The sequence below is a fragment of the Phyllostomus hastatus genome, unplaced genomic scaffold (assembly GCF_019186645.2).
Source record: "Phyllostomus hastatus isolate PE091 unplaced genomic scaffold, TTU_PhHast_1.1 phas_scaffold_385, whole genome shotgun sequence".
In the NCBI taxonomy this organism is placed as follows: Eukaryota; Metazoa; Chordata; class Mammalia; order Chiroptera; family Phyllostomidae; genus Phyllostomus; species Phyllostomus hastatus.
In genome coordinates this window covers 5,207,867-5,233,583 of record NW_025334026.1, presented here as the reverse complement: position 1 = coordinate 5,233,583, position 25,717 = coordinate 5,207,867, and the positions used below count along the sequence as shown (strand labels likewise).

Below are 25,717 nucleotides of genomic sequence, written 5' to 3'. Positions count from 1 at the left end.
ATGGTGAACAAGAAAGAACACATGTAGGGATCATGCCATATTTGTCCTTCTGTGTCTAAGTTATTTCACTTGGTATAATGTCCCCAAGGTACATCTATCTTGTCACATATACCAGGATTTCCTTCTTTTTAAAGGTTGAGTATTATTCAATTAATGCACATATCACATTTTCTTCCATCATCTACCAACGGACATTTAGGTTGTTTACATATCTTGGTTATTGTAAATATGGCTACAATGGACATGGGAGTGCATATACTATTCCACTGATATGCAGAATCTAAACAGTCAAACTCACAGAAGCAGAGATTAGAATGATGGTTGCCAGGGGCTTGGGGGGAGGGGGAGGGAATAGGGAATTGGGAGTTGCTCTTCAAGGAGTATGAACTTTCAGTTGAGGAAGACGAATGAGCTGTAGAGAACTGCTGTACAACATCGTACCTGAGGTCAACAGTATGTTTTGTACACTTACAATTTTGTCAACAGGGTAAACCTCATGTTAAGTGTTCTCATCACAATAAAAAAAGGACTGATAGAAAAACTGACACATTTTGAACCCTTACCCTAGGTGAACTGTGGTCTCTTTACAATGACACCTATTTATAATAATTCTGATGAGTGTAGGAGCCATGAACCCAGGGGCATTTTGAGCTCTGGTCAGTTCTGACTTTTCAAGATAGGGGACTCCTCTCCCTGAGTTCCACTTCTGAGTCTAAATGCCAGCATTTCTTCAATGGTAAAATTGGCAAGAGAACATCTCACTCTAATTTCCACATTCCATCCAGGCACTGAATCCTTCTCACACCCCAGGAAAATACTGAGGGGAACATTTCTCCCACTCCTCCCACATTGCAGCCTCGGGGGAACTGGAAGAGTCTTGGAAAGAATACTTCAAACCCTGACCGGCTCTTCCCCAATGGCAGCTATGACGGGTGAGAACCTTCACTGAGCCACTTTTTTCAAGTGAGCAGGCTGACTAGTGTAGCTGTCCTTCACAGAGCCCCTCCAGCCAGCCCCTTGGTCCCTGGTACACAGGGAGAGTTATGCTTCCAGGTTCCCTGTGTTAAGCAAGCACACTGGACAGGGCTCATTTTTGCCTTCAGGGGGCAAGGCCATCCCCCCCAGTGAGTGACAGGCAGCGTGAGTCAGATCATAGGAGTGCTGCTTAGTGAGTGAGAGCATGCCACGTCTGCTCTTCAGCTCAGAGAAGTCTGTGTGTGTCTGTCTCTCTCCATTCAGATCTCACCAACGAGATTTTGATTGAAAGATAAGCTGCTTCGGAGACTCAAACCTTAGCCTCTTTCCCAAAGCCACAACCTTGCAAAGCACTACATTGGGGTGTTGGGTGTGTGCCCAGATTAATTAAGTTGTACTTCGCAGCCCATTTGGCCATTGTTTGGGGCTTATGCTTCATTGCTCAGAATCCCAAGGGGGTGAAGAGGGGAAAATGCCATCGCCATGTGAGCCCCTAAGAACAACTTCACTAGAAAAGACCTTCCTTGGGAAACCACAGGAAATCTTCTGTCAACTGTTTTGACAAAACCAAGAGCCTCATGCCTGGATACAGTAATGTACCAACTCTGTATTTGATGTTCCAAGATCAGAGACCCTATGGGTACATGGTCAGGGGTCCAATATTCATTAAAAAGCTTCTGGAAGACAAAAGCACAAATGCTATCTATTTAGCATGTTAATTTCCTAGCCAAGAAGATAAAGTACTCACAAGTGGCTGGTCATTAACATTAGGATTCACTTGCCAACAGAATTTTGCTCCCCTCCCTCTGTGCACATTTGAAATATAGGCCTCTCCCTACAGAGCCTCAATCCAGAAGATCCTTAAGGTATGACTACTTACTTATCTGTGAGGTCTCACTTTCAGCAACATCTTCCTTAATTGGAAAGGCTAACGAAGTGGAACCGGGTCAATGATGCTGTCTGCCTAATCCATCCTGTCTGTCTAAACTGGGATCCTTTGCTTTACAGTAGAGCAAATTCCTGCCTGTCAGAGGAAAGGCTCCTCTGGAACAAAGGGGAATTTGCAGTGCGCTCTGATGCTTCGGAGTGCTTTTAGAATCTCAATGAGGTAACAGGAACCAGGGAAGCACCTAAAGCAAGGAAAGCCCTTTCACAGCAGGTATTGCAATGACTAAATTGGGGAAGTCAGAGAACTAGGTAGACTGAATTCATGGCCCTCATTCTCCATCACTCCCTATATCCATACCCTATGGTCATTTAAGTTGGCACTTCTTTGTAGAGTGTGCTTCCTCATCCTCTGGCCTCAGCCTTGTCCATCTGACTTGCTTTGTCCAATGGGAGGTTAGCAGATATGGCATAAGCAGCAGCTTGAAATGTGCTTGTGAGATCCAGCAGGACCTCTGGTGCTTTTGCCCTCAGCACAACGAACATGCCCCAGGTAGCCTGCTGGTCCAGGGAGGACTGCAGACACAGGGAACAGATCTGGACCTGACCTACAGCTTGAATCCAAGCCCAGTCTACATCAGCCACCCACAGCCAACCTTCACACAAACTGTAAGCCTATTTTTCCCTCACCCTGTATATTTATTTTAACCCCTTGAGTTTACAGGTGATCTGTTATACAGGAAGAGCCTCATTTTATTGGGCTTAATAGATACTGTGTTTTTACAAATTGAAGGTAAGATTCTCCCCCAGCAAAAAGATTACAACTTGCTGAATGCTCAGGTGATGGTTAACACTTTTTTTTTAATCAATAAAGTATTTTTAATTAAGCTCTGTACATTGTTGTTTTAGACATGACATTTCACTCATAATAGACAACAGTACAATGTAAACATAACTTTTATATGCACTGGGAAATCCAAAAATGTGTACTGGGAAACCCCAAAATCCATACTTCTGTGGTCTGGAACCAAACCCGCAGCGTCTCTGAGGTGCGCCTTGGAGACGTAAGGCATCGTTATGGCTGTACCTAACTGATATGTTTTCCAAAGACTGATCATGACAGAACCAAAACTTACCGTAAAAACACTCCAGCCTTGGAAACAAAAGATACATTTCTCCCTAAGTCTGCAAATATATCCCAGGGACCTGAAATAACAATAACTAATAGCTACAATTTATTGAGAACCTACCATGTCCCAAGCTCCATGAAAGGTGTGTATTACGCCAAGCAAAGGGATACTTGACCGTAAGGATCTAGTGCCACCTACGAGTTAGCCCTCAGCCCTCTTTGCCAAGTACACCAGTCCTTCTGAAGCTATTCAGAGGCCATGACAACACCACTAATGGAAATAATCACGCAGAATCCTCTTGCCCTGAGATCAAGACAGTTTTCATTCCTCTGGTTTATTCTATACTTTATCCCATGGACATATTCCTTGACCAAGGTTAAGAATATTCATGAAAACTAGGAATAATTAGTAATTTACTAAGGTGATAATGAACTAATAACTTGTTAAGTTCTTACCATGTTCCAGGTACTAGCTTAACCTCTACAGAATTATCACTCCATTTACCCCTTACAACAATCCAATGAGGAAGATACTACCGTTATTCCCATTCAGAGATGGGTGAACTGAAGACCAGAGAGACGAGTGACCTGTCCTAGGTTATACAGATGGTGCTGAAGGTGGAAGTGATCCCAGCGCCCTGCCCTTGAGAAACATCTGCTCTGTTATTTCATCGTGGTTCTATCCAAAAGTGCAGGCCCACCTCAGAGTAATCTTGCAACCTGGGTTATTTTTATCAAAAGGAAGAATACTCACAGCAAATAAAAGGTTCCACTGTAACAACTACTAGAATCCATTTTTAGCATGTGTCTTTTTTTAAAGGGAGTGGACATGGTTGATGGAAATTAGAACACGTGTCATGACTAAAAACAAAACCCAGTGGCTTTGCCACAACAGGGAACTGGGTAGAGTTAGCCACATCCAACCACACACGTTTACTGAGTTCCAATTCAGCAGCTATCGCTATGCCTGGCGGGCACCATGAGGGACAGGGAAATGAGTTTAAAGAGATTCTGTGTACACTTCTATTCCCAAAGCTAACTGTTTAAATAAGAGGTGGGAGCCCGATTACAGGTCCTGGAGAAATGAGACTTGTTTGCATCTTGCAAGACTTGTTTGTAAGACCAGGATGCCAGGCTCTAACGTTTTCGAGCACATCCAGGCCAAAGGCCTAATTTTAATAAGCAATTAAGCTTTCATAAGAAAGTAGAAAGAGAGAAGGAGGAATTCATTCATTGTCATTCCATGCATGCAGCAAATATTTCTGTCTCTCCTGGTTGGCGCTGAGCCCTGAGCTAAGCTTCAGCAGTTGGAAGGGTTTTCCCTTCCTTTGCTTTGAAGATACAAGATAGCATTTACTCAGGTGTTAAGCAATAGCTTTGGTAGAGATGTGACAGTCCCATGACTCAAGACTTCAGAGCCAAATTTCCCCATGGAGCCTATCAAAGCAGCAGATGGACAATGGACCCCTAAGGTACCACCTGTGCACGGACACACCCAGGAAGACACCTCTGAAAGCTGCATGGCACTTTCTCCCTGTGAGCTGTCTGATTGGTGACAGAAGCAGGAAACTTCCACCATCAGGACATTGTGCCTCACTCTCAGTTACCATCAAATACCAGGTACCTCAGGAAGTGCAATGAACTCTTCGTGGGGTCTGAGACTGAAAGGAACAAAAACTCACCAACACCACTCCTGCCCGCTGAAGAAGTGGGCTCACTGGCAACTACAATTGGAAGCTGAGTTTGATGTCAAGTCTGTGACCTAAATGGGCACTGTCATTTGTACTAAGGGCTTGGCACAGGGCAAAGAAGGAACACTCAGTGGAAAAGGGTGCAGGTTTGCAGGGGCAGCCCTAGGTTGAAATCCCGTGCAACCACTATATTAATCTACTCAGGCTGCCACAACAAAAAGACCATGGATGGACCCTGTGGCTCATACAACAGAAATTTATTTTCTCACAGTTCTGGAGGCTGCGAGTTCAAGATCAAGGTGACAGCAGGGTTGTTTCCTTCTGTGGGCTCTCTCCTCTGCTTTTGGATGACTTTCCTCCCATTGTCTTCCCACCGCGCAAGGGTATCTCTGGGGGCTCCGTGTGTTCAAATGTCCTCTTCTTGTAAGGACACCAGTCAGGTTGCATTAGGGCCCACCCTGAAGGCCTCATTTAACTTAATCACCTCTTTAAAAAGCTCTATCTCCAAATACAGTCATGTTCCGAGGTGCTGGGGGTTGGCAGGCAGTTCAGCAGATAACAGCCACTTAGTAGATTTTCAATCTTGGACAAATTTCTTAGCTTCTGAGAGCTTTACTTTTCTCATTTACACAATGTAAATAGATAGGGCTGTAAGGAATTTGTCTGGGGCCTTTTTGTAAGTAAAAAAGGGCAATACTAATAATTACACCAGCTTAACCAGTGTAAACGTAGGCTGTCTCTTACAAATGCAGACATATAATCACCTCCCATTGACAATGGGACAGCACTGACATCACAGGCTGTGGTGAACGGTACATTAAACCAGGTACTTAAAATGTCTGGAACATGGTTAAAGGCCGAAAAATAATCGTCCCTTAGTTTGTTTCTTCCAGGCTTAAGAAGGCTCAGACATATCCCTCTACCCACCAAACTTACTCAACTACAATTCTTCTGAACTGCAAGGCACTGCAGACACCAATTCCAGTTAAACCAATTCCACCTGACAGCAGCGAAAGTAGTAAATTTAGCTACTCCATTCTGAATGCTTACTTTGTGCCAAGCACACGGAATACTTGCAACCCAGCCAAGAGAGGTATCACACTCCCCATTTTACAGATCAGATGACCGATGCTCAGTGGGGATAATTTGCTCAAAAACACAGGGCAGATATGGGAGGGAGCCAGGACTGGCGCTCAGGTTTCTAATTTGTCAGAAACTGTTCCCTTAACCAAAATCCTGGTGATTCTAAAGCATGAACTTACTGACTCAGGATTGCTGGACATGTATCCAAAGAACCTGCTTTTTTAATAAACACCCATGGGGAAGTCTTGTGTATACTGGGGCCCAAGAACCCTGGCACTATATCATGAATAACACAAGACTGAAAGCATCCAAGGTGACAAAGATAGCCAGTGAGAAACCAAGAACAGGACCCCAACCTCTAATACCCAAGCCAGCCAGCCACCAAGCGTGTAACACACATGGGGAACTTTGGTGCTCACCTGCTGCGACCCTGAGGAATTTCCATGATGGGTGTGTCTCAGCCTGTTCGGGCTGCTCTAACAGAATACCATAGGCTGGGCGGCTCATAAACAACAGAAATGTCTATCTCACCATTCTGGAGGCTACAAAGTCCAAGATCAAGGAGCTTCCTGGTTCACAAAGGGCCAACTTCTAGTTGTGTCCTCACCTAGCGGGATGGGTAAGGGAGTTCTCCAGGGTGTTTTCTATAGAGGCACAAATCATGTTCTCTGCAACTCTGCCCTCAGGATCTCATCACCTCCCAAAGGCCCCATCTCCTAACACCATCATACTGGGTGTTAGTATTTCAGTCTAAGCAGGGTGCAAGGAATCTTTTGCCCCTTCCTTTCTCCCCACTATTATGTCAAAGAAATCCGCTCTGCCCCAGCAACCCTGTCACCACCCTTCTCCGTCCCGTGTTCCTGACCCAGGATGTACAAGGCTTCTCAACTCCTTCTCTAGATCTAGTCCCAGCAACCGAGGTGCTCACACAATGGGGCTTTGTCTCTAGATGTCCCTGTGGAATTTCGCAGCAAGCTTATCTCCTTCTGCCAGTGGGTCCTGAGATGAAGCAGGGCACGTGCAGGGCGGGTGGCACTGGGCGATGAGGGAGGGATGCCAAGGACACAGAACTCCCCTTGTTCTCAAAGAAAGGCTGCATGTGGAATGTGAACGCAGGCCAGACTCACACAGCACCGGCCTTGTTGGGAAACACGAACTCACCTCCAAACAGGGCTCAGGGGAGAAAACAGAAACCCCACTGAGATGTCTACGGGGTTCTCACTGCTTTAGAGGAATGGTGGTAGATACAGTTAGGCCCATAAAACTGGGTGGATTTTTCTCGTTCTGTTTGTTTCTCTCTGTTATATTAAAAAATAATTAAGTTTATAGGAATCTTTGCCATTCTGCATTCGCTCCACATTTTTCCATCCGGAAGCCAGACCTGAGCAACAGAATCTCAAGCTGAAGCTCCGGCCCTTGGAGTTGGTTAATCACCCACAGCCCTGAAGACAGGAGAAACCACAGACACATGGAAACTCAGAAATGATTCTAATGCTTCTTCCACTTGGTGTGTGTATCTCTGAGAGTGACAATTACCAGACGTTGTATATAACACTTTGTTCTGTGGGTACCTCAACAGACTTTGTCATTCTTTACAGAGCACACATAATTATAATTCTCGGAATGACAAGCTTTTGAATGTACCCACCTGGAAGATTAGAGGCTTCAGATATGGAATTTAAGACAGGGTGGCCAACTGGTGGCCTGTGGATGATTCATACACTGGGTTTTTGGATTGTTGTTTTGTTTTTTTTTTTGGCCTGTAATATTGATGAAATTGCTGCCAATGTTTTAAAACCAGGACATTTCATATCTAAGTGCAGATTTCTCACCTCCCTTTTCAAAAGATGGGAGATTTAGCAACACTGGACATGCACTCCTGCAAGACAACAAAGCTCCTGGCCCAGTGGCTGCTGCCTGGCCACTGCAAGCAGACTGGGTTTGTCACCCCAGCAATTTACCTAGCATCACATGGCGAGTCAATATTGACAGTAATCCGAATAGTAGCTAACAATGGGTTCCTACCGAATGCAAGACATTATTGCAAGTGGGTATAAGATCTCATTTAAACCTCACCACAACTCTAGAATGTAGGTATTAACAGCCCCATTTTACAGATGGTGCAACCAAAGTCAAATTGTGGCAAAGCCAGGATTTGGACCAGGGAAGTGTGGCTCCTGAGGCTGCACTAGTGAACCACTAAGTTGTTCTGCTTCCCAGTGGTACAACCACATCTTGAACCGAATCATTAAACCACAGTTCATGGTTCCATGAGCAGTTGTCACAAGGAAGCCATATGAATGAGATCTCATGCTTCCAAGGAACAGACAGATCTTCCCATGTCCTTGCTGGGAGTCTTCCAATTAATTACTTAACTCGTTACAATAGTAATAACCATCTCGCATGGCCACTGTGAAGACTGACTGGCACATTATATCAGACCCTGGCTCAGTCCTGGCATGGAATGGACAAGCCACAGCTGATCCCGGAGAACAATTACTATCACTTTACAGCGCCCTGCTTTCGCAGCTCGAAGGCTTTCCAGACCAGAAACAAGACATGCTACATTCCAAAACAAAAAAACAACAGCAGCAACAGAGAAATGCAGCCTCCGCCCGACATAGCCAGGCAAGAGGTCGTGGTAGATCCGTCCAGGGCTCCCCGGGCTCCATTTGGACACACAAGCCTCCCCGAAGCTTGGAACATAAGCCATGTCTCCAGCTCAGCTCAGTAATCAGCCTTCCCCAGGCACAGGCCTGGGCACCTACCAAGTTTGTTCCCACTTGCCATGGTCACCAAGATGGCAGGTGGCCCACCTGGAACCAATACTGCCAAGTGTTCTGTAGACACTGTCTGGAGTCCAAAGACACTGTGCTCTGTTCTACAGCTTTGGGCACTGCTGGGTGGGTTTTCTGTTCCTTAGGGAAACGGTTCAGCTTTGGCTTCCCAAATCTAAGATTGCAAATGCCACAAATAAACTTAGAGATGAAGGGTAGGTGAGCAGTAACCTCCCTGTATGGTGCCCATGGTAGCTATTACCAAGCTATTACTTGGCCTCAGCTTCTCAATATGGTCGTATGAGCAGACATTTACCAATAGATTCCAGTTTTCCTATGAGAAACTTATTTTCATCCCTGCCCTGAACCAAACCCATCATTTTCTGGTGAGGTAAATGAGATTCAAGATGGGAAGTAAATTTGCTAAGGGCTACACACAGTTTATATCAAAACCCAGTCTAGAATCCAAGTTTCTTGATATAAAATCCTGGGTTCATCCCTTTTGCCAAAATAAATTTCTAGTCCCTCCCCCCTTTCCTTTATTTCCTCTTCTTCAGCTCTCTCACCAGAACCTCTAACCAGGACATCTTTTGTTCAAAATACAGCAGATCCCAGCTCTGGGAAAACTGTGATTCAGCGGTGCTTCATGTCTGGAATGTTTCCAAGAGGCCACACACACAACTGCTGATTCAAGGCAGGGGAAACTAAGCCCAGGATCTGGAGCATGGGATGATGGACATGGAGCTGTGCAGCAGTTACAGAGGGCACAGCCCAGCTCCAGCCTGTGCCAAGGCACAGGCTGGGAGAGAATGGTCAGCAGGTCAGCTTGCAGGGGGCAGAGAGGCAAAAGCACTCTATAATGGGAGTCAGGGTCAAAGTCAGGAGGTTTCAGAGCAGGGAGAGCTCAGTGCCTCCCTCCTGCTTCCCCATCCTTCTCCTATATTTCTTAATGATAACTGAACAATAATGACAGTGATGATGATGACGACAACAACGATGATGATGGCCATGATGATAGCCATCATTTAAGCCCCTGTGAGGCACCCTCCGTAGCAATTTACGTGCATTATTTCAATAAATCCTCACTCCATCCTCATGGGGTGGCTCCTGCAGGATAACCATAAAGTCTGGAAACACAGATAAATTTATTTTATGCTTTTCCCACTGGGGGATGCTCTTGATGGCATGTATTTCCATATTTATAGACTATAGATACCTTATAGGATTGTTCCGGATTTACAAAGGAGGAAACTGAGGCTCTGAAAGGTTATAAGACTTGTTCAAAATCCCCAGAGCCAGGCCCACTTAACCTTAATATTTTCATAAAAGTTTTATTTTAAAAACATACCCAAAATGCTTGTATGTGGTATGGTTTGACCTACCTAGTGCACAGTACTTTTTTTTTTCACTTGTTGCCAACATTTTCAAAAATAGGGTGGTTTCACAATATCCAGATTTCTGACTTTTCTTTAAAAGTGAGACGATCCAAGTAAGTGGGCATATCGGGCTGGCATGGCCACAGCGGGCGCTGGGCAGCTGCTATCTCCTCACGGTGGGTATACACCCTCCTCTGGACCACAGCCCCTGCCCTGCCCATCTCTTAACCACCATACTCTCACTGTCACCAAAGGAAGTTACCATGTTACCTATCAGACAGCTTATTCAACCCTCACCCCCAGTCCTGAGAAAGAAAAGCTGAGGATGCCATGACTTGAGAGAAGAAACAGAAAAGCATTAATAACCCATGAGAGAGTTAAGTCCTGCAGTTTATTCATTGAGGAGCCTCTACCTGGAGTGCAATGGTCTTGACTTATTGGGGGTGGCAGCTGGGGAGGCCCCAGTGCAGAGGGCAGAACAGGAAGACCTTGTTAGTGCCCACTCTTTTCTTCCTTCCTGCACAGCCACCCTGTGCAGCTGCCTGTGAACTGGCTGTTTGTTCCGAACCCTCCCGGAAGGAAGCACTCTCATCATCCATGACAACAGACTTGGCCCAAGGAGCCAAGAACGTGCACAGGGCCTACAGGCCCAGCTTTCCTTCTGCAAAGGGCAGCCCCAAAGCTGCAGAGGCAGGAAGATGGGAAGAAAGCACAGCCTGGGACAGAGCATCCTGTGGGCCACGGACAAAGACCCAGCTGGGGAAAAGGCAGAAGGAGGAGGCCAGAGGAAGAGGGTCCGGCGGGGCACATGGATTTTGTACAATGAGCTCCTTTCATCAATGAATAGAGGACTTTCCTCAACTCGGTCTCAAAAATAGCTTTGTTTCTAAAGTGACCCATTCTACACCCAGAAAGCCAAATCCGCCAGACCCTGTGCCAAGGTCAGGCAAGAGCCTGAGATCCCCAAGCAAGCTGATAATCAGCACCCAGGAGAGGACCACTGTGCTCGGTGCTGTTTGCTGGCCCAAATGCTACAATGATCCCCTTTCATGTTTAAGCTTTTCTGCACTGGGGTGCAGGGTAGGGAAACTCTCATTCACACACGTGACATGCTTGGCACAACTGTAGGATCTATTCAAGATAGTAAGTGCTCCCTTCCCAGGAACTTCATTGAGACATCTGTGTGGAGGGGGCAGGGTAGGATTAGAAAGGACTGGAGAAGCAAGATACAAGTTAACGTTTGCAGTGCAAGTTGATGCATGAGGTGGTGGGAATCAAGAGCAATGGCCCAGCAGTAGCCTCTGTTGAGCAGGCACTTGGAGAACAACATCTTCAAGGGTTTATTGCACAGGTAGCAAAAACAAACTGGGGCCTATGGACAGTATTCAGCTATGTTTTATTTAGCCTGTGTCATGTTTTTAAAAATGCTACGTATGATGCCAACGCTTAGTTCAGGAGGTTTCATGTAAAACTGCAAAGTTCTGGCATTTCTTGGAAAATCAGAAAAATGGACACACAAATCCATCACCTCCATAAGGCACTGGCTGTCTGGATCTGGGAGTAGCTGTCCCTCTTAGAAAGGGCATGTACCTCCAGCTTGTCACAGCTCCCACCCCTGTCCCCCACATGCTTCCCTCTCTAAGGCTGCCTGCATGGCAGCTGTGAACACTGGCGTTTGCAGCCTCTGGTTTATCAAGTCCTGACACTCTCAGTAAAGGCCCTGGGGTTGGACAGGAGTATGGGATGTGGACCTCAGACTGGCTGCAAAGCAAACTTGGCTACAAAACCAAGGACTATTTGAATCAAGAAGAGTGTACAAACACACATCCAGGAACACTGGGGTCAGAAGCAGAGTCTGTGCCCATGGGTAGGGGCTGGGGTCCTGTGTTCTCACTCCCTGCTATATACTATTTTCACAACATGTCCTGCTTTCCCAAGGCCCCTTTGTTTTTATGCTCAATGAATCCTGACTCATTGAGCATAAATGACTGCCTCACAAGCAGCACTCAGTAAATTCTTTTTGAGGCCAAGTCAATCGACCCTCAAGTCAGGTGGGGTTGGAATCTAAGAGGTGAGTGTTCCAAACCCAGAACTACACAAGTTTCAAACTACAACTTATGAGTGGAAGGATGTTTGCTTGACTACAAGTCAAGTCCTTACCGCAAAGATGAGCCTTGGGAATGAAAGACAGCAGAAGTAGACAAGTTCAACATATTGATTGGCCAATGTCAATAAGAAGACAAAGTAGAGGTTCATCTTTATGAACTGTGTAGCATATCTGATAAACTATGGTCCATCGGGAAGCCATTACATGTACTGACATCATAAAATGAAAGTAACTTCCCAACTATCCAAAGATACAAAAACTCAGCAGAAACAAGATAGGTCCCAGAGAATGGTGGCAAGTGCAGCATATTTTATGGCAGCTTTGTAGGTCTAAGAAAGTGGATTGAGGTTAATTGCATCTGCTTCTGCTGTATGTAACCATGACCACTCTTTTCAGCTCTGTATGAGTGTGTGAGCACACATACGTATATACACACGTGCATCCAAAGCCCTCCTAAGAAGCTGCAGTGGGATCTGTAGACTTTGTCTGCCTAACGTCTCTAACGTGGGGGAGTTCCCCAGAGTCTCCCTGCTCCTGGTATTAATTTCAAATGGCTGCTGGGGGACGGGAAGCCACTTCAGGGGAGAGTTCGCCAGGCAGACCTTTATTCCGGAGCCGTGATAGAATCAAGGAAGAAGGGAAGGAAAAGCAGGCAGTGTTCCATTTCTGTACTTTGCATTTTGTTATAATTATTCATGCAGGAGCATCTTTAAACACCAAAAGGGGGAAATACTACAGTTGTTCTGATTTCACACGTTAAATGTGTTTACATGCTAACAGCATTTCTCAGGGATAATTATCTTATTACTAGTGCACTAATCTTTTCAATCTTTTCAGCACAGTTTACAGCTGCAGACTTCAAAAATTACAGCTAATTAAGACCCTGCTTTCAGCAGGTATGGTAAACTACTTGTACATTTTACCCAAGTAAAAGAAAATTACTTTGGGGAGAGGATGTGAATGGGGTGTAGGCACAATGTCAACAATAAAGACAAGAGACTATATAGCTTCCATCGGTTTGAGGGCTTAAACCCTCCCAATGCCAGTTTCATAGACACCAGTAGTCAAGTTCCATTAATGGAGAAGCTTACAGAATTCAGGACCAAGGACAGCTGGTCTGGATCATTCAAGGAGAAGGTGCAAATTCTGCACTCAGTGATCTATTTCCATTTATTACATTCTTCCATATGACTTCAGCACAGAGTAGTGGCTGAGAGCATGGACTCTTGCATCAGACCACCTGCGCTCAAGTGCTGGCTCGGTCAATTGCTCTGTCTGACCTTGAGCACGTTACTTGCTAATGGGGTGCCTCAGTTTCCTCATATGTGAAATAGGGATAATAATAATACCTACCTCCTAGCCGCTTTTCAGGGTTGATTGAATTAACATTTGTAAAGCACTTGGAATAATGTCTGGTTTATAATAATAATCAAATAAGTATTTCTTTTAAAACGTGTGAGCTACAAGGCTGTAACATACCTAAACAACATCTGCTCCTAACATGCTCTTGACCTCACTCATACTCAATGCACTGTGAGTTATTTGAGAACAGTTAATCCCTAATCAGAACTGTATTTATTATGTCTGTTAGCAATATATTCTCCAATGACTTGTCCTGCTTTCTCGTAAGTTGCCATATAAAACCAGGACTTTGAACCATTCATTACTACTTTCCATTTTGTTTTGTCTTTTTAAAGATTTTATTTATTTATTTTTAGAAAGAAGGGAAGGGAAGGAGAAAGATTGAAGAGAAATATCAATGTGTGGTTGCCTCTTGTGCACCCTCTACTGGGAACCTGGCCTACAACCTAAGCATATGCCCTGACTGGGAATCGAACCGGCGACCCTTTGGTTAGCAGGCCGGCACTCAATCCACTGAGTGACAGCAGCCAGGACACGTTTTGTTTTGTTTTTTGTTTTGTTTTAAATCTCAGAGATCCGGATCACTTCCAGAAGGGCTACCGTGGAACCTGTATTTACAGCCCAGCTCCTCAGACGCCAGGCACAGCTCAGGAACCCCTGTTTGTGGGTTGTGAAGAGCTGCTAACACATTCTCACTGTGCATGGACCACTATGTTTCGTCAAGCACCTGCTGTGTGACTCAGCCAGGGGTTGGCTGTCTACAGCCCCATCTTATCTGAACTCTCACAACAACCCTGTGAAGAGGTGATGTGGAGTAGGTAGTGCTGACCCCATTTCATAGATGAGGAGACTGAGGCTTTAAACTCTTCTATAATCTCAGAAGTTGCTAAATAAACAATGTCACAATGTGGCACAAACAATGAATATTCTCTCCTTCAACACTTTTTTAGGCAACCTGGCTACAATCTCTCAAGATAACTACTACTACTAGTAGAACTAGTGATAACCGGCATCCACAAATACCATGTGCCAGGCACTATGCTAAGCCACTGACATGTATTAACTTACTTCATCCTCTATAAAATGTTGAGCCCCCATTTTCCAGATGAGGCAACTGGGCTCAGAAAGGTTATGCAGCATGCCCAAAGTCACTCAGCTGCAAAGTGTTAGAGCCAAAACTTGACTGAATTCAGGAGATCTGTCTCCAGACGCTCTGCTCTTGAACGCTCTGTGCTACTGCCCCTCATAATGCCTGTAAAATTCGACAACTGTCGCCTTTTCAATGAACACAGAAAGTGTAAGAAGACAGACAGAGTAGGAGTTGATCGATTCAATAATCCGATATCAAGTGATGACAAAATCAGTGATTTAGTTACATCTGAGATAAAAGCTGCCAAAGAGGAGGACAGAGGGAGGACTTGAAACAGAGGAACTTCGGGTGGGGGAGCCCGAGATTCTTTCAGGAAGTGAGGACTGAACTGGGCTTTAAAGAAAGAGCAACAATCAACTTGTCCAACATGAGAGAGGGGATATAAGCATTTTAGGTAGAAGGAACAGCATTAATGAAGGCTTTGAGGTGGGAGACCACACATGATTTTCAGGAAACCAAGAGAGAAGGCCTGAACGTAGGGTGTGGAGGGGCAGTGACAGGGGGGCGGGTGCCAGGCAGTGGGGTGGGAGGAGGTGGTGGAGGCTGAGGCGGGGCATCCCTGTGGGACCAGGAAGGCGTCTGAGTCAAATCTGAACAGCATCGGGGAACCACGGACAGGCTTTCATGTGGAGTGACATGCAGCTTCATCAGAAGTCAGCTCTCTGTACCACTTCCTTCATCACATTTACATACCTGGCTTTCCAAAATCAGATCCAAATGTACATCTGAAAACCGAGTCTGTGAACCAACACACTGAAGATTTTTAAAATGAGTTTCAAGCAATACTATTTCTCTTTTTTAGGACTCATAACACATCCCACACGGTGTGAGCCATAGGTTGCTTCTACCTACCGAGCCTTACAAATTATTCAACCCTCATTATTGTTATAATGAAAAATACCAAGTTGTGAGATGTTGTAGCATATTAAAGTCTGATAAAATGTCTTCCTTTTGTCTTAAAAAAACACAAAAATTCCATCTAGGTTAGACAAATGTCAACTGGCAACTCTGAGTTCTGTGGCTTAGGGAAATGCTACAGGCATTTCTAGGTTGAAAAAGATAACTAGCAACCCCACCCCAACACACACACACACACAACCAAACTGCATACTACTTCCTGCAAGCTCCCATTTACTGATCCCTACTGTGCGCTCTGTGCTCTGGTTTATTTCAACCTCAAAACTAACGTGACCATCACCACAACTGGCCTGGGACTGAAGATGTGGGTGTTGAGTGTTAAAATTAGGGAAGTCCCGAACTAAAACAAATTGGTCATCCTATGGACAACAACTGTAGGAAAACACAGGTTCAGGGAGGTAAAGATGCTCATTAACATCACAGAGCAGGGACCAAGTTTCAAACCCCACATACAGGATGGCCAGCCTGTTTTACCCCCTGGAGGAGGACTTTGAAAATCACTTGGTTGGTTCATTGTCCCCCACCCCCAACACACATATTCCCATCAGGGAGGCTGAAGTATTTGCCTTCCTGGGATGAAAGCTATGACCCCACGCAATGAGGTTATCCTCTTCATGGCTCCCTGTTCCAAAGATAACCATGACGATCAGGGGGCCCCCCAAATCCTGACATGACTCATTTTTATTTCTGGCTTAACCACTTGATGCCAGAGAGTTGTAAGCATTTGGGCATTCCAGCTCATGCTGGAACCACTTCCCCTAGCTAGAAGGGGAAGGCTGAACAAAGGCTTAGAAATCCTCATGCTGGGGTTCAGAAAGAGGAAAAGGAATTCTTGAGCTTGGCTGAGTTCCAGAATCAAACAGCTACAAAGAACCTAGAAACTATTACATCCAGCTGTGCTCACTGCACAGAGAGAAAAACTGAGACTCAGAAGAACAAAGAAGATACCCAGAGTATTTTCCTTGCTCCTCTTCTCCTTTGCTTTTTCTCTGTAATTGAATTAGAATAGGTCAAGCATGTATACTCTAGGCATGGCATACAGCTGACACTCAATGAGTGATCAGTGGATGAATGAAAGTCAGCAAGCACTTAGTAGACACACTGTTTGAGGGTCAATATGTGTGTGTGTGTGTGTGTGTGTGTGTGTGTGTGTGTGAGGGGGAGAGAGAGAGAGAGAGAGAGAGGGAATGGTTCCCATACTAAATGGGTGCTCAGTTGTTCCAAGGCACTTTGTGTTTCCCCAAAAACAAAACAAAAAATCCTTATTTTAATACAATCTCCTCTTAAACAATATACTCTGTAATCTTGATTACATCAATTTGGATTTTCTCAAAGAGGCCAGGTCACTGCAGGAAAATCTGAAGGTTCCTTCTGCCAGGTCACACCAGTAAGTGACCAATTTCCAAACGGCCACGCTTTTAACACAAGCCTGCATGCTTTAACCTAAAATTGTAGTTAGTATTCTAACAGAATGCTTCCTTCCAATTGAGATAATTTCTAGGAAGATAGGGCAAATGGCTTTTTTCCTTCAAATAAAACAATAATAAATAACTGCTATTTATTAAGCAACCATTATGTGCCAGGTACTTTATTGGCCTTAACTCATTTTAGTTCTCATTGTCGCCTTCATGACGACACTGTAAGGCAGATATTCCCAGTTCGCAGCTGAGAAAATGGAGGCTAAGGGACAGCAAAATAACTGCTTCAGTGTCCACAGCTAGTAAAGCCTGAGCTGGGATTTGAAACTGGCTCTTCCTCCAAAGTCCAAGCTCCTTACACGATGTCCTATTAACCTCAGATTAAAGCCCACCTGCACCCTCTACTTTCTTGTTCGTATGTTTCCATGCACAGAATACTCCAAGAAACTTAATATTTACCACCAGAGTTGCCAAACCTCTACCCTGTCTCAGCCGTATCACAACCACTTTGCCATCACAGGCACATCGCCAAGTTCTGACTACCACAAGTGACAAAGGACAATGCAGCGGTGAACACCTCTTCCTCTCCCAGAACTGTCAGAGGCCACAGATCTTCCTGTAGGAGGGCAATCTGAGCAACCTTTCAAATGCTCCCCCAAGGCAAGCAGCCCAACCCACCATGGCCTGCTCCAGGGAGTTACCTCCTAAAATAAACTGTGCTAACTTCAGTTAGCTCACCATAAAGACTATATATAGAGGAAAACACAAGAGTCCCCATCTGGCAGCAGCTTCTCCAAAACTCAGCCCAAACGGCTATTTTCTAACATAATCTGCAACATCTGACTGGCAGCTTTAAATCACAGAGGCTGGATGGTTGATGGAACACCCCTGTAAGTCAGCACAGCCTGTCTGCACAGCGATGCCCCAGGGCTTCTGAGAAAACTATTACCTCAAGAAAATTCCAGCCTTTCGCAGGGAGGGTGCTGGAGAGAAAGCAGACAGGGTGTGGTGGTGGGGGCTGGAGGGAGCCACGCCAGACCAGTGGACGTGTGGCAGGCCCCTGGGCAAGTCCTGGGGTGGCCAGGTGGTAGGGGGCAGGCATCTGTGCACTAGGGTCCCTGTTTTTCTACAGCTCATGTTCTCCCAGGGGCTGGCTAGAAGCCAAGTGTGGGCTCTCGATGTTCCCATCCTAGAAATGAAGGATACACACACATTTGCATCTAAAAAGGCACACACTCACACACCCACTCTCAAGACACACTTGAAAATGTTGGTATTTACCCCTGGAGAATATACAAGAAACGGTTAGCAATGATTTCTTTCAAGAGGCCCTGGAAGAAGAAGGAATTCTACTTCATTTGTATCTTTCTCTCACAGATGAGTTTTCCTGTCACATGCTTGTACTCCTGTATTTTACAGGCAAATGCCAGTTAAGAAGGAAGGATAGTACATATGGTGGTCCCTCAAAAAATTACATATAGCAGTTACTACACATCCTAGCAATTCTACTCCTGGATATATACCTAAAAGGACCGAAAGCAAAGACTTGAACAGACATGTGTACACCCATGTTCCCAACAGTATTATTATTCACAACAGTCAAAAGGCAGAAACAGCCCAAGTGTCCACTGACAGATGAATGGATAAGCCTGTGGGGGTGAGCTCGGCAGCCCCACACACTTCAGAGGAGCCAGTCTGCCTCTGAACGCACCTGTGCACCTGTGAGCAGACCAGGGCACTGAGAGTCATGGGAACTGCCCCCAATTATGGCAACAGTGCCCATTATGGGCACTTACTATACAAAAGATCCTGCTCTTCCTGGAGACACCAAAGGGAGTTTGCTCATCCCTATTTCTCAAGTGAGGAAACTGAGGCTCAGAGAAGCGAAGAAACCTACTCAAAACCACAGTACTTGGCAGAGTCAGGGTTTGAACCCAGAGGATCTGATGGCAGAGGACAATTCCACGCCTGTCTCCCAAGACAAAGGCATCCTTCCCTGCCTGCTCTGAGATGCATCTGCTCACTTCCAACAAGCTGGCTGCGGAGACTTCTAAATTTATTTTTATTTTATTTGTTATTGTTGTTGAATTACAGTTATCCCCATTTTCCCCTCATTACTCCCCCTTGCCCTGCCCACCCCCCACCTCCCTTGGCTAAAGAAAACATCAGCCAAATGAAAAGGGAACCAACCGTATGGGAAAATATATTTGCCAGTGATACCTCGGACAAAGGTTTGATCTCCAAAATATATGAAAAACTCACACAACTCCACACCAGGAAGACAAACAATCCGATTAAAAATGGGCGAAGGGCTCGAAGAGACTTTTGTTTTGATGGAAGAAGGGCTGGTTTTCCGTGGAAGGTGTTGGGAAGGGCACAGGCGAAGTCCAAGGTGAAGGGACAGTTCCTTCTACACCACTTGCTCAGGACAACCACAGAGGAAACTCAGCGCAGCTCAAAGTTCTTGCTTTCATTCCCTCCATCAGGAGCCCCTTCTCTTCCTGCCCTCCCCACCCCCTTACCCCCAAGAATTTTTATTCACCCCTCCCAATTCAACTCAGACTTTTCCTTTGAAACCTTGCCTGGCCTCCCAAAGATATACTGACCACCCCCTTCCTGAGCTCACTGCTGTCACCATCATCACCAATTACAAGAATTAAAAGTACCTTCTAATTACTTCCTTCTGGGTCCTGATCTTCAAGATGCACAATGGGCAGGGGCTGTGTTTTACCCACCCCTCTTCTCCCAGAGCCAAAAAGGGTGCCTAACATATGGTCCCAGCATAGCAAATATTGACTCTGAATGGCGATGACAAGATGAATGATTTAAACAGAAGGAACATTTAAATTTTAAGAGTTGAATTAAGAACTGGCTTCTGTCAAAGGGAGAGTTGTATCTCTCAAGGTCTCAGGCCCTGGAGTGAGTTCTCCACTTCAGCTGCGTTCTAGCCGTGTGTCCTAACCTCTCGGAGCCCCCCAGTTCGCAAATATAAGGTGGGGCAACACTAGGCTCCACCTGCAGGGGCTGCTCTGAAGGTCGCCTTAGCTAATAACATATGGAAAGCACTTGGCATGGGGCCTCAGCTCAGACAACGTGCTCAGTAAATGTCTGCGTTCATGGGCAGGCCACCTGAGAGTATGGCTGAGGCTTCACCATCCACACCTCAGGAGGCTGCCACCACGGGCCAGCCGTGGGCCCAGCACAGCAGGATGAAAGCATGTCAGAGTGGAAGGGGTGGCCCTGTACCACCAGCCCCAGTACACAGGTGATTTGCCAATGTCTTCCTCTTCCAGTTCTGAAAGACTCTGTCCCTATTTGGCGTTCTTAGCTGGTCGGGCCTGGTTCTCCAGGGTCCTCAGAGAAGAGGTCAGAGAACAGTCAGCTATTTTAACTCTCAGGTATAGTTTTGGCCTGCAAAGCATTTTTACAAGTTTCAATTAGTTGCCAATACCTGAAATTCAGGAAGACTGTGTGTTCAAATCCTGGATGTTTGACCTTTCTTGAAATATCAAATCTAGCCACATGGGGTCCAAATTTCCAGTTGGCTGGAGCTGAGAAGCTGTAACAGGGTGCAGCCAAGAGGGGGACCCCAAATAGGGATTTGGAATAGGGCCCAGAACTCAAGGTGTCTATGAAATATTAGGATGTCCTCACCCCTTCCCCCACAGGTGTGAGTTGGGGGAAGGGACACATGAAGCAGGAACATGCAGAGCTGTTTTGCATGCCAACAGCTTTGCAGCTAACCTCTGGTGTGGTCATTTAACATATCTATAACCCTTAACTGGTTCACAGCTAAACAGCTGTGGTCATGCTTTGAGCCAGGGAGAAGGGAAGGACTTCCACCCAAGATGTAACGGGGAGGGCAGGGGGGCAGGGGGAAGGTCCCCATGATGACAGCACCTGCGTGAGAGCTTGGAGATGACTGGTTCTACATCATGGGGCCACACCTGCCCAGACTCACTATGACAGCCCAGTAAAGCTGGAAGAATACAGGAATGCTGGCAGGTGTAACTGATTGTAGGAGGAGTCGGAAATGGGGCTGCAAAGGAAGACTGGCTCGGGGATTTAAACCGAGACTAGGCAGCCAGAGCGGAAAGGACTACGCGCCTGTGCCATGTGAGAGAGAACATGGAGCTGTGGCAACAGAAAGGAGAGTCACACAGCTTTGGGGCGCTCCCTTTGGCCACATGGCCTGGGAAGCAGGAGAGACTTTGCTTGGAAGAAGAGTGAGAGAACTCTTGCCAGTAGGCCATGAGAAGGTGCACCATGGCTTTGGATTAATTGGAGATCTTGCCTGGACGGCGACACAGCTGATGGTGTCAGGACCCAGAATCACGGAGGTCTACTTCTTTCCCTGAGATACGGTACCCCGAATTAGGGCAGGGGGAGAAGGAAGCACTGTGGGTGTCTGTGGGTATCCAAAAGGGCTTTGATATTTTAATGAAGACATCAGGTCACTACTTTAAGTCTGTATAGCTTTAAATAAACATTTCCTTTCCTTTTCACAAATCTCTGGCATTGAGAGATGTCTTTCCTAAGGCGGTGGACAGTCGAACCCAGTGGGGGGTCCTTTTGGTAATAGTATATTATACCCGCCTTGGCCCTGTGTGTGTGGGTGTGTTCTGTAACAGTATTTGGCGTCCCTGGCTGGGCCAGTAATTGCCCCCTCCCATCTCCGTTCTGTAACAAAGCAACTGTCCCCTTCAGATAGGTGTGGGCATGCTCAGTCCCCAGCTGGTCACCATGCTCAGTCTCACGACCTGCCCTGGCCAGAAGACATCCAACTTTGCAAGTCCTGCCCCACGGGAAGGAATCTGGCCAGAAACAGGCACCCTCCTCTTTTATCTCTAACTGGTTAGTTAGAGGCAGGAAGTTCTGAGTTTGAGTAAAAATCCGCACTCCAAATCCATCTGACTTCCCTTTGACATCACCAATATGTAAGGGCACAATGAATAAATGGTTCTGTTTAATAATAAACTAACCGTGTCTTTGCTGCCTCTCACGGAGGAAGCTAAAAATAAATCACTCGTGGGGAACATATCAATCTCCGCCTGACAGAGGGGTGTCAGGAGGTGCTGTCCTTTCCCAGATCAGGCCTGGACGATTTCCTGATTTCCGGTGACTTCGGAGTCCTTGAGGGGTGCGGGAGGTGCCCAAACACAGGCCTGAGAGTTCTCCCCATTCAAAGAGGAAATGATGGAGAACAGATATAACCACAGGAAGAGACAAACCTGTGCAGGTCACTTGCGTGTCTCCTCTGAAGTGTCGCCTTTTCCCAGAGAGATGAACCTAGTAGAAGTAGGCCCACACTCTCTGTCCCTATTCCCATAAAACACACACACACACACACACACACACACACACACACACACCTATCTGCTTCCCCCAGGCACATCCCACAAGCTGCAAAATTGTATTCATTTCTTCTTTGCACACAGTCCGTTTTTCCTAGACTGCACACTCCAAGAAGGCAGGGGCCTTCTTTGATTTGGTCTGTTTCTGGCACCACCTGGAACCGAACAGACCCCTGCTGTAAAGCTGCACGTGCATCTGACACATACTCGATGGTCCCTGGAATGTCTCCAAACTCCCAGTGTTCACACGAACATTTCTCTAGCACCCATAAAATAACTTAGTCTTTCCTTCAACCAACTCTCATTTGTACTGAAATATGCCTATTTAAAAAATAAAACTTTATGGTGGTGCATTTAGACCACAGAGAGGCACCTGTAATCAACGAGCTGGTCATCACTGTATAACCTTGGACAAGTGAGTTAACCCCTTTGTGCCTCAGTTTCCCCATCTGTAAAACAGACTAGTGAGCACAATCTCCACATGTTAGAGGTAAATGAACTAAAGCATGTGAAGTTAATTCATGGCAAGTACTTAGAATAGTGCCTGGGATACAGTAAGCTCAAAGTGATCACTATTCATAGTAGTAGCATAGTAGTATGTAGTAGTGTGTTTATAGAAGGAAAAGTAAACAGTAGCACTTGCCATATTAAAATAAATACATGACAAACTGAAAGGAAAAGAGCCACTGATGGAACAACTAAACAGCACTTTTCGAGACACAGGCTGAGACTCTGCTTTGCCACTATCCAGCTGTGTAAAGCGCCTCTCTCCCCAGGCCCCCACTCCCCCAGCTTTCAAATGAGGATGTAAGGCCAGACACTCTTAAAATTCTATTCATCTTCCAGCTCTGAGCCTGACTCTCCCTCCATGGATGACCCTACTTAAATAAAATCAGAAAAACTGAATCTGCATAATGGGAGCAAAAGGGAGGAGCTGGAGGTCTGGGGCGGGGGAGGTTATTCATATTCCAATAGGATTTGCTCTTACAAAAGGATTAACAGCAGAGTTGCTTTAAATAGCAGCTTAAGCCTTGTTTATGGATTACTAAATACAGGATGGAGAGGCAGAGAGGCCCAGGAACTTGGAGCAAAAGCATGATCAGGCCCAACAAGTAATTTTTTTTAAAGTGCATATTTTCTTTAACATTATAATGTATATCAACAAGAGAAATGATTTCATTTCAAAGAACCTCATTCCCACCCAATATTTTGGTTGCATGTAAATGACATTAAGGCCAGTGCATCTGTGCCCAAGAGCCACTTTAGAGCAGTAATCCAGCATATTTATTTTTAAGCCCTTACCATTAGAACATTGATAATTTATTAAATGTAGTAAGTGCTCGTAACGTACCAGGCATTGTCGAGCATGTGATGTGCATTACTTCATCTACCATCAAAGCAACCCAATGAAGTGGATGTAACTGTTACCATCATTTTGTAGACAAGGAAACTGAGGCTGGGGGGGTGGGGCGTGACTCCCCCCCGGATGAGTGGACGGCAGAGTGAAGGTTCAAGCCAAAGTACTGGAATCAGGCACTGAGGTTAGATTATAAAAGGTAGGTTCCTTGTCTGAAGGAGGACACAGATCAGTCAGAAAAGTCAACGGATGCAGAGAAGGATGATAAACACCCTGGAAGAGACTTTTGTGGGAGCAGAGGAAGGGCACAGCAACAGTCCAAGGAGAGCCCCGATCCAGATGTGACCTGAGCCAGTCCCCAGTCATCACTCCACACCCCAGCACCGCTCAACGATACCCAGATTCGACTCCTCCGTCCTTTGTGTCATCAGGACCTCTCTGAGCACACACCAGCCTAGCCTGGGGGACTCCACTTCCCAAAGTGGGCTGTGGGTCTGGGACGTGCAGAGAGGAGGAAGAACTCTACTGCAGGGTCTTCCCCAGGTTTGACTGACACTGTCTTGCTAGGCTGCCAGAGAGCTGCTCACTGCCTCATTTTCCTCCCTTGAAAAATGGGGATATTAGCTACCCCCCACCTCCCTCAGCAGGGAAGCGCTGGTGATTAATTAGATAACATCTGTGAAGCACTGCCAGCTTTCCGGAGAAGGGCACCTTGGGAGGGGAGCTATAAAAACACAAAGGAGCAGGCTGTGATCATCACCATCATTATTATTACCATTTTCATCGTGACATTCTCTTGCTTAAAGACCTGCAGTGGCTCCCCACTGCCTGAGAAGAAGGTGCAGTTAGCAGCCAGGCAGGCAAGGCTGTAGGTCCCTCATTGGGCTTTCTCACCCCCACTTTTGTACCCGAGAGTCCGCTATGGGGGAGTCCCGCCACCCCCACATCGTCACATCGCACTCATTCTCCAAGGCCAGGTCCCTTCCCCAACATCCAAGCTGGAAGCTCAGACTCCACAGCAGGCCTGTTTTCGTTGGTGGCCTCATTATTTTCGTCTTCTTTGAGTTTTATTAGTACGGTACATGGGTACACAAAACACAGGGGTCTTGCACAAGTCTCTCTACTCCCGGGGCTATAAAGCGAAGATGAGACACACACTGTGCCTAGACATGTTTTATCAACAACTAGGTAATACGCACACTGAGGACACACAGAGTTCAGGTAAAGTCCCAATTTCATAAACAGAGTTTTGGGAAACAGCTAACTGCCGACGAATCAGGCAGGGTTCAGAGACAGCAGAGCTCCCCATTCTGCCTCTTACCACCTCCCCAAGCCCAGCTTCCTCCTCTGCAAAATGGAGATCACCATAATAGGCACTACCAGAGAGAAAACAGATCTAGACTTAGTAAGGAGAGACTTTATCTGAAAGGATTATTGCAAGGGGGGGGGGGGGCAGGGCCTATTGCAGTAAGGGGACAGGGGACTCGTGGTCCGGTGAAGGCTCTGACCATAAAATCTACAAACATCTCAAAAGTTAGGTTTTTCTCTCACAGAAGAGAGTAAACGAGACCAGAAAGGACTGGGTGTGGGGAGGCGGGATGAAAGTGTGGGAGGATCGGGTAGATGAGAAGAGCCTGTTCTCAGGAAGGGCAGTCTGTGGGCTCTGGCCGAGGGTGGGCAAAAGCACAGGGGGACTGGGGAAAGGAGAGATGCTTAAGCAAAGTGTAGCCAGCAAGCATTTCATTCTGCCTGATCAGTGAGGACAGCATTTCAGCTAATCATTTATGAAGCAAAGAATGGGACTTTGGAGGGTGTGTGTCTGGCCTTTTCACAGGGGGCATCTGTGAACCATATCTAAGTCTTACGGAGAAGGGCAATGCTTTGCAAGTGCACCAGTTTCCAGAACACGAAAGGGTGCAGGGAGTGTTCTGCTCTTTCACAGGAGCTCAGGGCTCAGGTAAAATCCAACACCATCAATAGTCAAGAGGGTTGTTGTGTGGATTCAATGCAATACTGCACAGAAAGTCTCTAAAACAAACTTAATCAGCACTAGCTGCTTCGGAATTGGGTTAATAATTGCTCACTTCCAGGATGATCTAGAAGGATGGCTATTAGAGCAGGACGACAGAGAATGG

The 25,717-nt window shown here is 46.1% G+C and overlaps 1 protein-coding gene across 1 annotated transcript in view; it reads right to left on the bottom strand.

The window, feature by feature from the left end:
• The window catches only part of XYLT1 (xylosyltransferase 1), a 302,100-nt gene that overhangs the window by 212,583 nt on the left and 63,800 nt on the right, over window positions 1–25,717 (bottom strand). The gene's annotated exons all lie outside the window — the stretch shown is intronic.